At 36.4% G+C, this 19,531-nt stretch overlaps 1 long non-coding RNA gene across 1 annotated transcript in view; it reads right to left on the reverse strand.

Annotated features, from left to right (window-relative positions):
- Positions 1-9: 9 nt before the first annotated feature.
- LOC120318162 overlaps positions 10-19,531 on the reverse strand; it is a 42,942-nt gene continuing 23,420 nt past the window's right edge. Inside the window, exons 3-4 of the long non-coding RNA XR_005559429.1 lie at positions 11,380-11,421; positions 10-421 (exon numbers count right to left, since the gene is read on the reverse strand). This is a non-coding gene — a long non-coding RNA (uncharacterized LOC120318162). The remainder of the gene's footprint in view (positions 422-11,379; positions 11,422-19,531) is intronic.

Below are 19,531 nucleotides of genomic sequence, written 5' to 3' on the forward strand. Positions count from 1 at the left end.
CCCTAAACAGCTCTTCTATGGTGAGCTGTCTCAAGGAAAACGATTGCACGGAGGACAAAAGAAGCAATACAAAGACATGCTAAAAGCCTCTCTTAAGTCCCTGGACATTAACACCATCTCTTGGAACCATGGCACACCTTGAGTTCAATAATGCAATCGTCGATCTCCGGGAAGAGTATAATCTAGTTATTTATTGTTAAAACAATATTTAAAACAATAAAAACAGTTATATACAAAGTTAAAAACAACTTAGCTTTCGCTGATCCTCTGCCAGCATCCTCAGAGTGAGGCTCAGGGGGTGGAGAAGTTTTTTTTATACCCTTGCCGATCTAACTGCTTGCTCATTGCTCGTGTGATAGGGCCACTCTTCCACAGACAGAATCAGCAAGATCCTCCACAAACATAACATCAAGATAGCATTCTGCACAAACAGAAAAATATCCACCATCCTAAGAAACCCCAAAGACAAAATTGAGTTAGAAAATCAAGGAGTATATGAAATCCCATGCACCGCTTGTCCTACCACATACATCGGACAAACCAACAGAAGAATAAGTGCATGCATTGAAGAACATAAGAACTCAGTCAAAAAAGAGGTACCAACTTCTTCCCTGGTCCAACACCTTAAAGCCACAGGACATGAAATTGACTTTAAAAAGACCAGAACTATCGCCAAAACTGAACACTTTAATAACAGAATAATTAGAGAAGCCATTGAGATAGAAAAATGCCCACACAGCATGAATAAATGAGATGAAACCTCCCACCTATCAGCCATGTGGAAACCAGCCCTTATTGAAAAACGAGTCCCCAACACAAAGAAGGACACCAGACCCACACTCATGAAAACCACACAGGATGTCACCACCAAACATCCATGCAAAAAGCAAACCCAAACCCACACCGATGATGAGGCACGACCACAAACCAGAAGCCAGACCACAGCTGCATCATTAGCCACTTTAAACCCTTCAATCCATACATGAAGCAAATTGACACCCGCCATGAAGATGAGGCACGACCACGAATGTGAAGACAAACAAAAGCAATGCAGCTCAGCATCTCACATCCCCCTGCAATTCAGACTAACCTGAGCACAACAAAGCCCCCACCCAAACAGAACACTCCCCCATCCAATCAGAGTACAGCCAACCCCCCATCCAATCAGAGCACAGCCAAGCTTCTAACCAATCAAAACACACCTCCACCCAATCAGAACACAGCCAGGCTCTCACCCAATCAGTTCATACCCCCACTGGCAGTTAAAAGGAAGAAACAGCTACGATCACCCATTGCTCCTAGAAGCATGAAGCCGAAAACACCAGCCTGAAGATGACGAATGAGACTTCGTTGAAACGTCGCCAAGACACTTCCAATTTGACGCGGGAGAAAACCCGAATAACCAAAGACCTACATAGAAACACCCGCGAAAACCTCAGAAAACATATATATATGTTTTCTGAGGTTTATATATATTGTTCAATAACACAATCTTCGATCTCCGGGAGAGGTATAAACCAGTTGTTTATTGCTAAAAAAATATTTAAAAAACAATAAAAACAACTATTTACAATGTTAAAAGAAACAACTTAGCTTTTGCTGGTCTCCTGCCAGCGTCCTCAGAGTGGGGCTCAGGGGGTGGGGAGATTCTTTTTATACATCTTGCTGGTCTAACTGTTTACTCATTGCCCATGTAATAGGGCCATCCTTCCTGATTAACTGTAATTGCCTTGGTTGCCCCGCCTTCTCTTTTTTGCACTCTAATTCCACACTTTTCCCCTCTCTCATCCTTGTCAATCTCCTCCTTCCCAACACCATTGCTGACGGTGTGCTCTCTAACCGCTCCCTCTCACTCATTCCAGGCTGTGCAGTGTTCCAAAAGGCTTGCCATCAGAGCTCCCTTCCTTTCTGGCCCATTGGTCTGCACGCTGTTCCTGCCTGCCATCATCCATTCCTGTCAGTCTTTTTTTCTCCGATTTCCCTCCACCCCAAGGTGTGCACATGCTCCATCTTGCCTCATCCTTCTGCTCCATCTGCCCACAACTGGTGGGTATGCCTATTGGCTTGCTCTTAGGCTCAGCCCCTCTCATCCTCATTAGCCTTATCTTCCCCAATTTCCTTTCACACCTGGATGTGCGTGCGCACGATCGTGTCCTGTCTCTCTACCTGTCTGCCTATGGTCAGTTGGACTATCCAACCTCCCCCCCCTTTTTACCCCTTTCCCACTCCTTCCCCCTCTTGGCTAACCCTGTCCTGTTTGGTATTCCTGCCTTATGTGTTTTGGGTCATACGGTCAGGTCCGGCATTCCCAATGTCCCCTCATTGTCACCTCCCCCCTGGGACTCTTCACCATGCTCACTTCCTCCCTCCTTTTCACCCCATCCATCCATCCGTGATTCCAATATTTCACCATCCATCCCTATTGTCCCTATTCCCTCCAAATCCTTTCTTTGCCTAGCCATGAGATGGCTGCCTTCCCCGGTTCTGGTTCTGCCTCTGGTAAGTGCCATCCGCCTCCTGACTTGCTCCTCATGTATTTTTAATGTCTGGTATGCCAGGGGCAATTCTATGCATCAATTGATTGAATCCATGTTGGAGAGCCAGGCCTCCTTCAGCAGGCATCCTCCTTTGGAGGCATCCTGGGTGATGGCTTCTGCTCCCTTGAAATCGAATGAGTGCCCGGATGCCATATGCATCCATATTTGGGAATACTGCTCCTGCCTTCTAATGGCCAATATGTGTTCATGTATTCTGATTTTTATCCGTTTGGCCGTCTCCCTCATATAGTTACATTGGCAATCCTTGCAGTGTACCCTGTATATGACCGATGACTTTTCTTCCTTTGGTAGCGGTTCCTTGGGATGTATCGCTTTCATCTGAAGTGTTTGGTCGGGTCAGTGAGCCACTTGATGTTATAAGGCGCTAATATGTGCGCTGTTGCCTCTGCTACTCCCTGGACATACAGTGTCGTTGTCCAGGATGTTTTCCCTGGGTCATCCGATGCCCTGCGGGGTTCTTGGTGTTTGCTGTATCTTCAGATGAAGCTGGTTGGGTAGCCATTCCACCTACACAACTGATGGAGGCGGGCACGTTCCACTTGCTTGGCCTTTTTAGTGTTACAGTGCATGTCTATGCGTGCAAATAACGTCCTAACGCATGCGATCTTATGGGCTGCTGGATGATTACTTGTGTAATGCAGTAGCCTATCAGTGTGAGTGGCTTTCCTATATACTGTCGTTTGGAGGGCACCATTGGTTTGGCGTGTGACTAACACGTCCAGGAAGGCCAAACTGCTGTTGGCTTCCTCCTCCGTCGTAAATTGTATGTCTGGGAATATTGCGTTCAATTTTTCCATAAAGGCAGTTTTTTTCGTTCGTTTGATAATGGCGGACGTGTCATCCACATATCTGGCCCAAAACTCCGGTTGGTAGTCAGCCATTGCTTTAGCCTCCAGGCACTGTAGGACCGCCTCGGCGATGACCGCCGAGATGGGAGATCCCATCGGCGTGCCCTTAATCTGCTCATATATTGTGTCCTGGAACGTGAAGCGTGTTTTTAGATATAATTGTAATAACCTGACAATGTCCTCCATCCTAAGGGAACCCTGACTTCGCAATCCCTTTAGTTGTAATAAATCCTTTATTGTTGAGACAGTCAGTTCTTGTGGGATGGATGTGAATAGTGATGTCACATCAAATGAGACCTTTTTGCAGCTATCAAGGATATATATATATATATATATATATATATATATATATAAACTTTTTAAAGTTTCTTTTGTTTTCTCCTTTAGCTTCAAGGACACAATGTCTGAAACAAGGTCAGAACAATTTGTTGATTACAGCTTGTTGACTAATTTAATCGTAACTTACCCATTTATCTATATGATTTCCCAAAGAAGGGAATATCAGAAAAGCAGCAATGTGAAAATAAGCCATCCAGGAATGATTAGAACTCCTACAGCTACAGTTATGCTTTAAGTGGAACACTGGCAATCATGCATTTAAGGCCCGTCAAATCAAGTGTAGACAAAGCAATGTTGTAAAGTTACAGGGCTATTTTTGGCAAAATTATCTCTTGAATATTTTTAGTCCTTTGGAAAACTTCAAATAATATAAATAATAAATCTCTATTATTTATTATTATGATGAAATTACAATTATGATTACAAGAGAAGCCTACTTTTAATGTAATGTTACAATTTATATGCCATTTTACCCTTGCAGAATTTGTTGATTTTGACCACATGCCATATTCATGACTTTATTTTCTCATTCTTTTCTCATAATAAAAAACAATATTAAGTGCTCATTATAATTGCAGGTATCCTGTTTGATAACCATTTCTAGGTGATCTCATTCTCAATTTTCCCTTAATATTAAATATGTACAACAGCATATATGTTGTCATATGATTTCTCATATTCCTAGGCTGGCTCTTATAATGTTTCATTGTAAGTTTAATTAGTTCTGCTTAATTTTAATAGCAGCAGCAGCAGTGGTAGTAGCAGCAGCTGCAACAAAAAGAACAATAATATTTTTTTAAAAAATGCAATAGCAGTAGCTATTCTTTCAGTAATAGTGGATAAAATGTAAATTTATTGGGCAACTTTTTTGTCATATTAGATATAATTTCAAGGTTTAATGGTTCAGTTACAATCTCTGATTTTCTATATGTGTCATTCTGCCTTTATCTAATTTATAATATACAGTATTATTTCCATTCTCCAAGGAACTTACAAGTGAGAGATATCAAAAGAAGAGAACCAAAAGTGCACAAGGTTAAACAGAAAAAGAGCATATCATATTTTTAATCAATACCTAGGTTTTGTTAGAGCAAGAAAAATAGATGGCAGTGGGAAAGTGAGCTTAAGAATATTTTTGAAGAAAGCAAGAACTATTACATTGGGGGAAAAGGAATAGTGGAAGAAAAGGACATGCTACTGAGCCCAGAAAAAAACCAGAAATAATATATCAGGTAGCTATATGGGAGCCTCATACATTTTGATTTTTAAATGCCCTGAAATACTATTTCCAATTTTCATTTGCATTTTCTTCCTGACTGGACTTCTATTACCTAATTATATTTTTAGTTTGCTATTATACTGCCAAACTACTATATTGTATATTTTTACCATGCTGTTCATAACATACAGGATTTTCACAAGTGTTAATCAATGGCTACATATGCAATCTTATACTATCTTCTGAGTATATTCTGAGCAGGGAATGAATAGAACTTAAAGTTCATTTACTAAATACTTTAACCAACTTTGTTCAAGAATGTAGAATACCTACTTAACAATCTTTCTTGCATGAAGTGCCGGCATGTATCTGATCTATATTTTAGGTTGTGGTTGCACAGCTAATATCTCAGTGAATCCTAGAAAAATTCTTCAATAGACGAGTTTCATAAATCACCCTTTGCTGTACCAATATAATGACTAGTAACATGTTGCTTGATTTTTTCTGTCTGTCTTGAGTAGCTAACCAAATTTATTTTCATTGGTAGGAAACAGATATAATGATGACTGATGAATATCCTGCATTTCTTATTTTGCCAAGATTACCAACATTTTATTAGAGGAAATGTGTGTTTGATTAAGGCTGGACTGAACATGTTAATAGATCTTCCCAAAAGTGGGGTGGAGGACGCAATCACAATAACATTTATACATTGGTTCTGTGAAAGCCAAAGCTGGTTGTTTTGCAGTATAGTGGGGAATCACCATTAGGCTACTTAAACTATGAGCTAGGGATTGCATAGGGCCAGTATTATCCAATCAAAGGAGAACACTGAGGCATTCTAATGTTGATGTAAAATATGTAAGGCATAATTAAATATTGTCTTGGCTTCTTTCAAGAGTGGGAGGGTGATAGAAAGAACATCCTCACACAGTAAGTAGTACATATGATTCTGTCACTCCCCAGATCAATAATAAGACTGACAACCATTTTTGCCTCCATTGTTATTACAAAATAGAAAATAATGTTGATTGCTTATTACACAGAATCACATTGTTATCCAGTGGAAGATTAACACAATAACAGAGTAACAGAATAAAGATTAACAGTTGGAAGGGACCTTGGAGGTCATCTAGTCCAACCCCCTGCTCAGGCAGGAAACCCTATACCATTTCAGACAAATGGCTGTCCAGTCTCTTCTTAAAAACTTCCAGGGTTGGAGCATTCACAACTTCTGGAGGTAAGTTGTTCCACTGGTTAATTGTTCTAACTGTCAGGAAATTTCTCCTTAATTCTACAGTAGGTTGGGTCTCTCCTTGTTTCATTTCCATCAATTTATTCTTGCCCTACCTTTAGGTGCTTTATATCTTCTCCCTCTTCTTTGTGGCAGCAATTGGAACAGGGCTATCATATCACCCTTAGTCCTTCTTTTCATTAAACGATACATACCCAATTTCTGCAACCATTCTTTATATATTTTAGCTTCTAGTCCCTTAATCATCTTTGATGATTAATATGAAATTATCCATAATCTACATTTTAATTAAAGACATAAATGTGGATATATGTTCTGTAAGTATTGAGAAGTACTAAAGTGTTGACATCAAATGTGTTTAATATTTTATAAGCTTTGTATTTAATTTTCTCATTCTTTTAGTACATTTTGTTTGGATTGTTCTTAGGAAACTATTCATCCTCCCACTCTCTGACATCTAGATGATATTAATATGTACTTTTGTGATATTTATGTAAGTACTTTTTTAAAAAAATCATAGCTTGCTTTGTCAATGTAATTTGATGGTTATAACTTCAACAAGTCTGTAAAAAAAGTTGCAAAAACTGGGCAATTCCCTCCTAAAATTAATCTTTAGGATAACATGCATTCATTAAATGTTATACCTTCCTGTACATTTCTAGAGATGAAACTAAAGTAAAGCATTTCTATCCCCTTTCATTTTGAGAGCAGAGTCAGTTTAGGGAATTCAAGATAGGGTTAAAGTGGTAGTCTTTAACTTAGGACAGGTAGTTTGGTGTTTGTCTGAATTTACAATGAACCCCCCCCCCCAAAAAAAAAAGTTGATGTCCTGGTTCTAGAGTTACGATGATAGCACACAAACAAATGACCACATTTCCTGATCAAATGGCAAGTTAATATCTGTGGACCTATCTCACAATGACCATGGCATATAAAAGATTTGGGATGTAAGAAGATTAAATGGTAAAAAGAATTAATAGTTATTTAATAAGAAGAACAAAAGTTGCTTTATTAATCTAATCAAGGAGATATCCAATATAGAACTAAGGAGAAATTTCTTGACAGATAGAACAATTAATCAGTGGAACAACTTGCCTCCAGAAGTTGTGGGTATAAAAGAATAACAGAGGTGGAAGGGACCTTGTAGGTCTTCTAGTCCAACCCCCTGCTCAGACAGGAAACCCTAAATCATTTCAAACAAATGGTTGTTCAATCTCTTCTTAAAAACTCCCAGGGTTGGAGCATTCACAACTTCTGGAGGCAAGTTATTCCATTGGTTAATGGAAATCTATCTTTAGTTCTAGGTTGCTTCTCTCCTTCGTTTGTTTCCATCCATAGCTTCTTGTCCTACCTCCAGGTGCTTTGGAAAATAGCTTGACTCCCTCTGCTTTGTGGCAGCCCCTGAGATATTGGAACACTGCTATCATGTCCCCCCTTGTCCTTCTCTTCATTAAACTAGACATACCCAATTCCAGCAAACATTTTTTATATGTTTTAGCCTCCCTAATCATCTTTGCTGCTCTTCTATGCAGTCTTGCTAGAATGTTCCAATACTGGAGGTTTTTAAGAAGAGATTGGACAACAGTTTTTTCTGAAATGATATAGGGTTTCTAGCTTGAGCAGAGGTTGGACTAGAAGACCTCCAAAATCCCTTCCAACTCTGTTATTCTGTTATCTGTGTATTTATATGGCTACAAGAAGGATGGATTGCAAAGCCAGAAAAGAATGGAAATCTATAGTAGACAATGTTGAACTAAATTAGATTTTAAATAAAGGCATCGTTATTTGATAAACTTTATTATCAATCAAGAATAGTAAAATACCTCTTCCCAGAACAGCTATGGATTATTTTTTATAATTAGCTAATGTTTCACAAGGGGATGGTTATGGGTGGGTCAAAGTTCCGGCTGGAAATGGAAATCAGAAACATATCTAGCATACCATAGTTTTAAGTTTATGTCCAATATGTACAATATTTTTCTGGCTTTAATAATGTCAAAAATGTGTAAATGCATCCACTCAATTATTATTCAAAGTTTTAAGTAGCGTTTTCTAATAGTTTGACTTTCTTATCAAACTCTTCTAGTCAATTAAATAGTGAAAAATAGGTTTCTGTACAAACCATTAGCACTGTGTAGTACTGTTAAATATGATATGCCAGCCTTCCATAACTTGGAGAAGTTTATATAAACTCAGTTATAATTGTATCTAACTCTAATAAAGATTGCTCTAGAAAGGACAAAAATTTAGGATTTACATGGTAATAGCTGTACATGATATAGTCTTATTTAAGAACTATTAACCATTCCTATGAAGTCCAAAACATGGATCGTGTGATTGTGACTTTCAGTGCTTATTTTAAGCAATGATAATATTATTATATGATGCATTTATTGGTAAGAAAGCCCCACCAAGCACAAAGAAATTTGTTCTGGGTCCATTTAGATGAAATACATCTCAAATGTCTGATTTTCTTGTATTTAGAATACTACTTTGACCTCATCTTGTAAATTGCTATTGAAATGTTTGGCAGTTAATTATTATAGTTATTATATGGATTGTTAGGACATATTTAATAACATATGGATATTATTATAAGCAGTAAAATTATCTCATTCAGATCAATTTTCAAAGAAGTTATTAATATAATCAACATATAACGTGTTAAGTAGAAATTTATTTCTTACTTTGTGGAATGCATATTTTCGTAAAAATATCTAGAATGTAAGTGAAAAAGAGATCACTTTTTTAATTTAGAATATTTGGCCATGAACTCAAGTAGATTTCAAATGGTAATAATACAAAAATTATGCAAAATATTAAAAATGTATTAATTATACTTTTCTAGTAAATTACATGGACATGTATCTGTCTTTACTTGCTGATTTGATTTTCAGGATATTAAAGACCACATTATATATACTCTGGAATATTTTTAAATAGATGAATGCTATATAAAAAAAATTCAGAATGGAACTAAATATCTTTTAGAACTGGGAATTCATCTCATTAGCATGGAGGGATTTCAGCCTACAGTACTAAAATTGCAATTACAAACACGTATTGCATGAACACAATATTAATATTAACTGAATGTACATTGTTTTATTTCATGTATTGATTTTACCTTTTTACTTCCAAGTTTGTAGGGCAATGTCTAATATTATTTATTCAAGACTGCAAAGCTGCACTAATGATCTATGTTTGTGAAACCAGAAGACAATCTTAAAATGCTTTAGGTTATTTATTTATTTGGTTAAGTTAATACAGCTGAATTAACAAATAAGGATTATAGCAATAGCAACTCTAATGAAATTCAGGATGGAAAAATATTCTTCTGGGGCAAGAATGATAAGTTTGAGAATTATCTTGCTGTAGTAGAGTTTCTTTTATTTTTCATGATCCTTGTATACCACCCAGATTCACTTATATGAGATGAACAACCAGATTACTAAATAAATAAATAAGCAAAATAGTTTGTGCACATGGTTTTGGCTGAACACTTAAAAAAATGTTTTGCAAGGGAGAGGGCAGGATGGGAAGAACAGGTTAACAAGGGCAACAAATTGATCAAGATACTATTAAAAGTTTCCTTGAAGAGCAATTAAAATGTTAATGTTATGCACGATACAATTAAGTGAACAGAGGGAAATTGTTTTCATTTTTCTTACAATAATAGAAGAGTTATCCAGTACAGCTCAGCAGTGAGAGACTGAGGACAGACAAAAGATAGTGCTTCTTCAATAGTGCTTTGTTATACAAGGTAGTGATGAGCAGAAACCGTAATGGCTTCAAAGAGTAGGAATGAGGTCCATAGAATAGGTATTGTGATTGAAAAGACATGCCTCCTGAGTTCTGCCATGAGATAGTGTCTCATACAAGGGACCCAAAGCATGCTCGTCCTACTAGATCTTATCAGATAAGCAGTTCAAGATAGTTCAAGACAGATGGTTTCACAAACCATCCAGCTTTATGTCAAGAAATGCTTTATGGATAATAACCAGTATCTTAAATTGCATCCAGAATTCTATAGGGAATCAGTGCAGCTCATAAAATACCAGTATTGCATGGGCATACCAAGGTTCACCCCTACTTATTTACATTGCTTTATTTTGGACCAATTAAGTTTCTATGTGGTTTTCAGAAGCAGACCCATGCAAAACATGTTGCAATACCAAACTGGAAGTAACCATGGCCTGAGTGCCTGTGAGCAGGCTGACTGAATAACAGACACAACTGGCACACCAGATGGAGGTGTACAAAGATCTTCCTAGCCATGACCATTCACTTGTTCTACCAGGAACCAAGAGTCCAAGAGAAGCCCTAAATAGTACACCAGTTCTGTCTGAACAACTGTAACCCCTTTATATTATTGTTCAGCTACCTGTTGTTGAGATACTAAAGCACGTATCCTGCTTCCAATATCCACCTAATTGGAAACATAGTTTACTTGCATAGATCTTTGGTCTGACCCAGTAGAAAACCAACATATTTATTGTTCCTGTGGCTATACATGCTTTTATTCAAGAATGTTCTGAAGCTGATCAGAAATAGTTGTAAAGGAGAATTATACTATCAACATTCTTCTTTAAATCCTCCTGTTAAAAAAGTGATGCATTCTATGTGATGTGTCCTTGATCTACTTTTTTTGCAATAGATAAAGTGTGAAGGCTAACTAATGAGAGGAGCAGAAATCTATCACTATTGGAGATCTGACTCTCAGCAGTACTGACAGCCAGTACTGCCTGTGACCTTGAAATTATAAAATGCAAGTAGTCCTCGACTTACAACAGTTCATTTAGTGACCGTTCAAAGTTACAATGGCACTGAAAAAAGTGACTTGTGACCATTTTTCACACCTATGACCGTTGCAGCATCCCCACTGTCCTGTGATCAAAACTCAGACGCTTGGCAATTGACTCATACTTATGACAGTTGCAGCATCTTGGGGTCATGTGATCCTCTTTTGTGTTCTTCTGACAAGCACAGTCAATGGAGAAGCCAGATTCACTTAACAATCATGTTACTAATTTAACAACTGCAGAGATTCAGTTAACAAGTAGCAAGAAAGATCATAAAATGGGGCAAAATTCACTTAACAACTGTCTCATTTAGCAACACAAACTTTGGACTCAATTGTGGTCATAAATTGAGGACTACCTGTAGCTGGCAAGCTGGTAGGGCCATCTGCTGGAGCTTGCACTAAAAAAAATAAAGATAGAAGTTGTTTAATTTCATATTAAAAATTAAGGCACTGCTTTCAATTCTCATGAGATTGTATGCATGGAATGAGACTGGTATGTATATGGAAAGAAACTATAATTCTACTTTAAAAATGGATCAGGGCCAATATAAGTATAGAGGTATTTGGGATCTAGCTGTCATCCACTGTTTATTGGGAAGAAGTAAACCCATGATGATTCTTTCGTAAGACAAATTCCATATAAAGCATAAAAACTGAGACTAGTAATTATATCCCCATATTATTATTTCAGTTCAAAATGATATTAATTTCATACTGTGATCCATATCATATTTCTACAACTTCATTGCAGAAATGTATTAGGCATGCCTAAATATTTTGATATCAATGCAATTTTGTTCCTAGGGTTAAAAAGACTATAGGATTAATTTAATAACAATTAATTGCCAGCTTTATGGATAACGTATTATATATATTCATCTTTTTGCCATGAAATATGTAGTTCTCTGTAATGCATTCTAATTTTTAACTGCATAAGGTAATATCCTTCTTAATTGCTTCACAAAACTTGCAATATACTAGGTCAGTCTTAAAGCTGCTCTGCATAATACAGTGAATAAATATGAGAGCTTATATTAATTTCCATGAATGATTTAAATGCTGGTTTCCCCCCCCCCTCCTCCTATCTAGCTAGAATTATGTCATAGAAAGAGCCATAAAAATAAGCCAGAGTGGTATCAGGAGATTGTTCTCTGTCTAATAGTAACATTTTTCTAATGGTTTGCTAGAGGAAGAATAATAAAGGAGACTGTGGTTACTGCTTTAAAAATGAGAGATTTTTAGTTACAGAAATCATACCAGTGACTAAAGTCTACTAGATTAACTTCTAACATATGGTAAGTATTGGCTATCTGGCGTGCAGCCTTGCATTTCATTGTTGGAAAAGCATAGAAAACTGATTTTAGTAATGCCTTTGCTCATAGCAGCAGGGTATAATCATTTTTTTTTTAAAAAAAAAGAATACGGAATCAAGGATTAGCATACCGTGTAAGTTTAGGATTTATGGAAGGATGTCATATACCAGATATGTACATTGCTGTTAGATATAATAAGAAATCATCAGTGCCACACGTCACTCTTTTATAATTTTTCTGTGAATGTTAACAGTAAACTCGTTTGAATAGGCATCTGCCAGAGATTTATTTCTTAAAAAAACATTTAGAATTTCTTGACTATCTAACCATATGATTCCATTTATCATTTATTTTATATTATTTTACATTATGAATTAATTTTACTCCTTTCTTATATCAGTTCATCCTAAAATGCAACTGTCTTATCCACATTAATGTTGTCTGAAGCAAGGGCAGGCAGCATTTCTTCAGGGCTGAGGGAGAATTAGTTTTTGTTTATAAATTGTCCTCTGAGACTATCAGCAGCGACTTCTTGAGAGGGATATGGATGAAGTTATTGGCTTGTAGTGGGGGAGAGGGCTAAGGCACCTGGGGAAGTTCAATGCAGAATAGAATATTGTGCAAAGCAGAGCTTTAGCATGCCTATTTTTATTATTATTTTTGTCCAAAAATCACACTGCTACCAAATTTAGCCACATAATCATAATATTTCAATGGATTGCTCATTCTTGCTTGGGGGGGGCAGGGAGAGAGAGAGAGGGAAGGGAAGGGAAGGGAAGGGAAGGGAAGGGAAGGGAAGGGAAGGAAGGAAGGAAGGAAGGAAGGAAGGAAGGAAGGAAGGAAGGAAGGAAGGAAGGAAGGAAGGAAGGAGACAGTGAAGTAAGATGTAAACCTCAGTGCAGACTGAAGGGTTAACTGTGTTGTCATATAGCATTTAATAAAGTTAGGGGAACTCATCTGCTAGCTTGCAATTCTGGGTTTCAGCCACACAGATAACCCAGATAATTTCATCACAGTCTTCTTAATTATAATTGCTATACCATTATAGAAAGGAAATCCAATCTCAAAGGAATCTTGTGTCGCATTTCCTCACTTCTCAAGCATCACAAAGTTAATATTTATTATTCATTCATTCATTCATTCATTCATTTGAGTTGTGTGCCACCCATCTTATTAGAAGTGAACATGATGCCCAGCGCCTCTCTGGGAAAGGAAACCAACCCTCAGAGGTCTCTCAGATCTACAATTACATCAGTGGTGGGATTCAAATATTTGAACAACCAGTTCTCTGTGTGGATACTGCTTCCTGAAGTCCATTCTGGGCCTGGACAACAAAAAATTAGCTACCAGTTCTACCAAACTGGTGTGAACTAGTTGAATCCCACCACTGAATTACATTATATTAATAGTGCTATTCAATGCATATCTATTCCGAGGTAAGCCTTCTTAAATTGAATGAAACAAATTAAACCCTGTGAGAATTCTGAGTAAACAAGTATCTGAAATATTTTGGTCACATCAAGTAGTGCTCTTTTAAAAGAAACTAGTTACAGTGAAGTAGATTCAGAGTGCAATCACGAATATGGGGAATCAGGGGACATAGAAACCATGGCTCATGAAGAAACATAGACTTTCTAAAAAGGAGATTGGTGGAAGAAATGACAAGGTCTTCCAGGTAGCTGAAAAGCAGCTAGAGCCCCATGTATCTTCAAACTGGTCATTTCATAAGCAGTTTCTCCAATTTCTTCCATTGATGTTGTTTTCTCTTTGTCCTTGACAGCATTATGGCTCCAATATTATACTCACACTTGTAGCATTATGTGCCATTACCACCCCATTGTAATAGATCACCCTAAGTTAGACCACTTTAAACTGGTGAAAGAAGGTATAATGAAGTTTATGTGGGTCTTTCTCTGTTCCCAGCCTGTCAACCTGTTACAATCTGTTTCCATTTTTCTGTGACAAATTCCTGTCTTTCTAGAGTATATATGGGTAAGACAATGTGCTTCCCTCAAACTAAGTCTCTTGTTCACTGGTTATTTACTTGTCTCCCAAACTTTCCTCAAGTAATTTATGGCCAACTAATAGACCATGAATAGTGCTTTCTCTGCCAAAATCTCATTTCGAACTGCATTTATTGTCCTTTGTGTTTTCTACCATTTGAGACTTAAAAATGTTTTAAAGCTGAAATACATTCCATAATCCATCCAAATCAGTTTGCTATTTCCTCTATGGCTATTCCAAACTGTTTAGAAGAAATATATAAAACAGAGAAAAGGTAGAACTCTACTATATGGTCCCACCAGGAACTTGTTCAGTAAAGCATTTGCAAACAATTCAAATCACACAAATAAATATGAACATGAACTTGAATCAGGCCTGATATCAGTATTTTGGAGTGCAATTTTATTTTTAAGCATTATGATATTTTACTACTATTACCCTACACTTATTCTCATTGGATCATAAGTTTTTTCACAAGTGGAATAGTATTTCCAGTGTTATGATGGAACAAAGCATGTAAAATTTCACTCATGTAGTATTACATTAAGTGTCATTGCTTTAAAACTTACTGTCTTCTATTTTTCCTAGATCTGTCCTAACGATTCTTGCTAATGGGATCCAAAAAATCCAGGCAGCTAATTCATCACACTCAAGGTAAGCTCTGAGATTGTATTGAAAAATTCACTTCATGGGAATCAAGGAGTTAGGGGACAAATAAATGTTAAATGTGTATCACAATATTGTGATGCAAACTCTGCCATTTTGTACTTGCATTGAGACATCACAAATAGATCTGGAAGGGATAGAACTCAGATCATAACATCTTAGTTCCAGATGCACAGGCCCTTGTGTATACAATATAACAATGTATTGTCATGGTGATGCAGTGGTTAGAATGCAGTATTATTACAGGCTAATTCACTGCTAACTGCTCAGGAATTCAAGGTTGATTCAGCCTTCTCTGATTGTTGGGGGCAATATGTTGATTCTAGAGAGGGCTGTGAAATATATAAGTCTAAGTGCTATTGCTATTTCTACTTTAATTCATTACACTAATTATCATCACTCTTGTTTTATTATAGGAATATAGGAAATTCCCATTTTTAATGTGGAATTTAATATAAATAGCATTGTTCAATGATGCTTCTTAGAAATAATTCACTACCAATTTCACAGAGGATATGACCACAAGAGTTCAATAAAGTATTTCAAATGCTGGCCTGATATTAATTTTCTATCCAAGTTATATTTTTCTTTAAAAAAAAAAAAGATTCAGAAGCTTCCTTAACTTTTTGGAAAATTCTGATCTCTTGAAGTAGGGACTACATTTCTTGTTTTACCTTAAATAAATAATATTACATGCCTGACTTAGGAAATCTTTGATTTCTCTTGTATCATATCGCTTTATTGATATAAAACTTTTAAATTAATTCAGTAATAAAATAATTATGCATGAACATATTGCTAAATAGGAAAACAGGATGTTTAAGATGTTATAAATTGATTTTTGCACTACTATTAGTTGCAAAAACCTTTATTGACCTCTTCCATAATATTTATTTTCCTGATTCCTGGGCTTTTCAAAAAACTAGTTGATTTCTTCAACTCTTGTGATCCTAAGAACAAACCTGTCATAAAAATGTGCAATCATCTGTACTATAGGTCTAAAGTACACAAATAGGAGAAAGAAAAAGAAGGACATCTCCTGAACCTTTTTATAATCGTTTTCTCTGAATAAATATCTTGCTGGGTTTCAAACCTGGCCACAGTTCTCTGTTTATATAAAAGATGTAATTTCATTTACGCACAAAATTTCAGAGCCCTGGGTGAAATTGCAATTATTTGAAACAAAGGAAATGTAAAAAGTAGTAACTCAAATGATAAAATATCCTGATTATATAGCATTATACAAACTCGCTCTATTGAAGAAATGTTTAGCATCCTAGTGGTTGCCTAGAGAGAAAGTGTTTTATGAATTATGTAATTGCAAAGGTCAAGTATAAGCAATGCAGACAACCTGCTGATAGGTGTAGGATGGCAGGGAACAAAATGGTTCAATAGTTGAAGAAGGAAGTTACAGAAAGAAATTGGAATAAACCAAAGAACAAGTGTGTAACAATGATTTCTAAATGTATTTATTGTCCTTGTCATGTTTCTATGTGAGTCATATCTACTGAGTTTCCCATTTCTGCCCATAGACCCCCTTTCATGTCACATAGTTCTAAATCTATTTCTTGTTTTGGTTGTCCAGTTTAATTTTTGTATTGATAAAAAGTATGTGATCCATGCAAATATAGCGCAATAGAGATCCATTTATTCACACAATAAATAAGTATACAAGTCATACAGCTAGTGGAGAGACAGAGGCAGACATCAATTCAGATTTAAGTTCTTGTCCTTTTTTCTACTTGAAAAGCCATTAATATTATTATACCTTTTTTGCATATTTTCGTAAAGCACCAGTGACTGGTTTGCCAGAAAAGAAACTATATAAATCAAAAAATAGTAGGCCAATTATCCTATGAATCCTTATATATATGACTATAGATGAAGATGTTGTTGATGAAGATGATGTTCCTTTCCCTTTGAAAATTCCTCCAGGTAAACAAAAAAGGCTGCCAAAGGAATGAGGTGGCACTATTCCAGATAGACACAGTGTGCAATCTGGGTTCTTTATAGGTTCACAATTTATACTCAAGGAATAAGTGGTAATCATGGATAGGAGGGCCTTTGCACAGCTTCATGTTGTAAGCCAGTTGTACCCTTTTGACACAGTCCAGTTTCTATTTCACATAATTAGTAGTCCAATAAATATTACCTTATTCCTTATTTTATCTAAATGTGTAAAGCACAAGAAAATGGCAAATAACGATTAGACGTTAATCAACTTCAAATATGCCATTTCAATGTATTTAAACTTTTCCTCTAATTTCTGCTGAAATTGAGACCGATAGGATAGACATAGTACATGCTTCCCATGCATCTTAGAGACTATCAGTTTATTTATTTATTTATTTATTTATTTATTTATTTATTTATTTATGAGATTTATATACCACTTTAAGTGCAAGCACTCTCTAAGCGGTGTACACCAGTAAGCAATGTATATATTTACATTGTCCCCAACAATCTGGGTCCTCATTTTACCTACCCCAGAAGGATGGAAGACTGAGTCAACCTTGAGCCGGTGAGATTTGAACCGCTGACCTGCTGAACACAGTCAGCTAAAGTGGCCTGCAGTACTGCACTCTAACTGCTGCGCCACCTCACTTAAAATCTGTGAAAAAGATAATGATTGTTGAGTGCTACAAGGTTTAATAAGCATTTTTGAAACCTACAAATATGTTCCAAAAAGAAAACAGAAATGTGTGTCCTTAACATGTTGAGCTTTACATTTCATTGACTTTTCCTCAAACATATTAGAGTCACATTGCATTTTCTTTGGCCATGACAAGGAATTCTATCTAGATTCAGAGGCTTATTGATTTGTGGTATTTCAATAATGAAACAGCAGGATTGAAATCTCATGATGAGGAATATAGTTAATTACCTGTTAGATGATAGATGGTTGTAACTTGGCAGTGCCAGTCATTGAAAACAAAACACTTTTAGATATCAATCACGTTTTTGACAAATTTCATTTTCAATTTACCTCTATAAGCTATGAAGGTGCATTTTATTTAGGAAACTGCATAGTATTGACTTGTAGCTTTCAAATACGCATGATGAGGTATTAATAAACTGGAGGATTTTTAAAAAGTAAATTATTTTGAAAATATCTGATGAATTCATATTTTAACTCAAGACTGAAAGACGTTACTTAGAAAATATCATTCTCTAGTCTCTGCAGTTAAACTGGTAAAACACAATTTGGTTTAACTTAAATAAAATTGGTCATAACAATTTTCAGGATTCAGCCTAGTTCTTTATTTTTTTTATAGGTTCATGTCTTTTACAGTCCACAGTGCAAAATATTTAAGCAATACTAAAATTTTAGTAAATCTATGACTTACTTCATAGAAGTTAAAATGGAAGAAAGCCCTGACACTCAGCTCTCTGATAATTTGAATTATAATTCTTCCATCTCAACAGTGTAACAGTTATTATGTGACATTTTTTAATGTTTGTCTGAAATCTGTTCATACTTATTTTCAGGAAAATTATTATGAGGCTTCATTTTTGTTCTGTTTTAGGAAAAGAGGCACTGAGATGAAGCAACAAGTTCCAACAGTTCTCCTTTATTGCAACACCAACAGAACAGATTTTAAAATGGTGTGGCCCCCTTTTATAGCCCCCTGCACAATACCTTGCTGGCCAATCATTGCAAAGGATCTTTTCCCGCTATGTGTGTGCACGCAAGGCTGGGAGCAGCCTTTCTTGTCCCGGGCATCCACATGATCTGCCCGGGCCAATCGCTGCAGCCTGTGCCTGCCGACCCAGGACATAACAATTTTGGTTTTTGCACTTCCATGATTGGAATGGCAGACTGAAGACAGCAAATAGAGGAACTGGTGAATGATCCGATCCTTGGAACTCTTCTCCATATCAAGGAAAGGACAAAGTTCACACATAGGTTTGTTCCATATAGAATCTCCCTTTGAGGAGACTGTAAAATAACAGTTTCTAATGGGTTTGACAGTTCTGAGAACTACAAGAAAAAACATTTTGCCTAAGTCACAGTTTGGCACCTTTAAAGAGATACTGGATTCATCCCCTCTCTTTACTAATTTAGGAAATTACTCATTATTGATTTACTAGAGGTTTAGAACCTTTTGAAAGATTAGTCTTATTATGCCAGGAGAATCTCCTTCTATCCTGGATGAAGGAAGCTCCATGTAAGTTTAAGAATTAAAAATAAAAGCTTTAGTTTTTGGAAAACACTAAAAGAGGACTAGAATGTGGATTTTAGAAAGTTAAGGGGCTAGATCAGTGGTTCTCAACCTTTTTAATGCCGCGACCCCCCAACCGGTTGTAAGTTGAGGTCTACTCAACTGGTGCAGCACCGTTTGCAGAATGGGACTTTTGGCGGGCTCAGCAGGGCAGATATAGCCTGGACAATTCCTATTGGCTTTTGAAAGCCAATAGAATTAGACTCTATTCAAGAGAGTCTATTCTATTGGCTTTCAAAAGCCAATAGAATAAAAGGGAGTAGCACAGATAAGGAAAAGGGGGGGGAAATGGTGGACTGCGT

Source organism: Crotalus tigris, unplaced genomic scaffold, assembly GCF_016545835.1.
Source record: "Crotalus tigris isolate CLP2741 ecotype Arizona unplaced genomic scaffold, ASM1654583v1 scf7180000020085.749154, whole genome shotgun sequence".
NCBI lineage: Eukaryota > Metazoa > Chordata > Lepidosauria > Squamata > Viperidae > Crotalus > Crotalus tigris.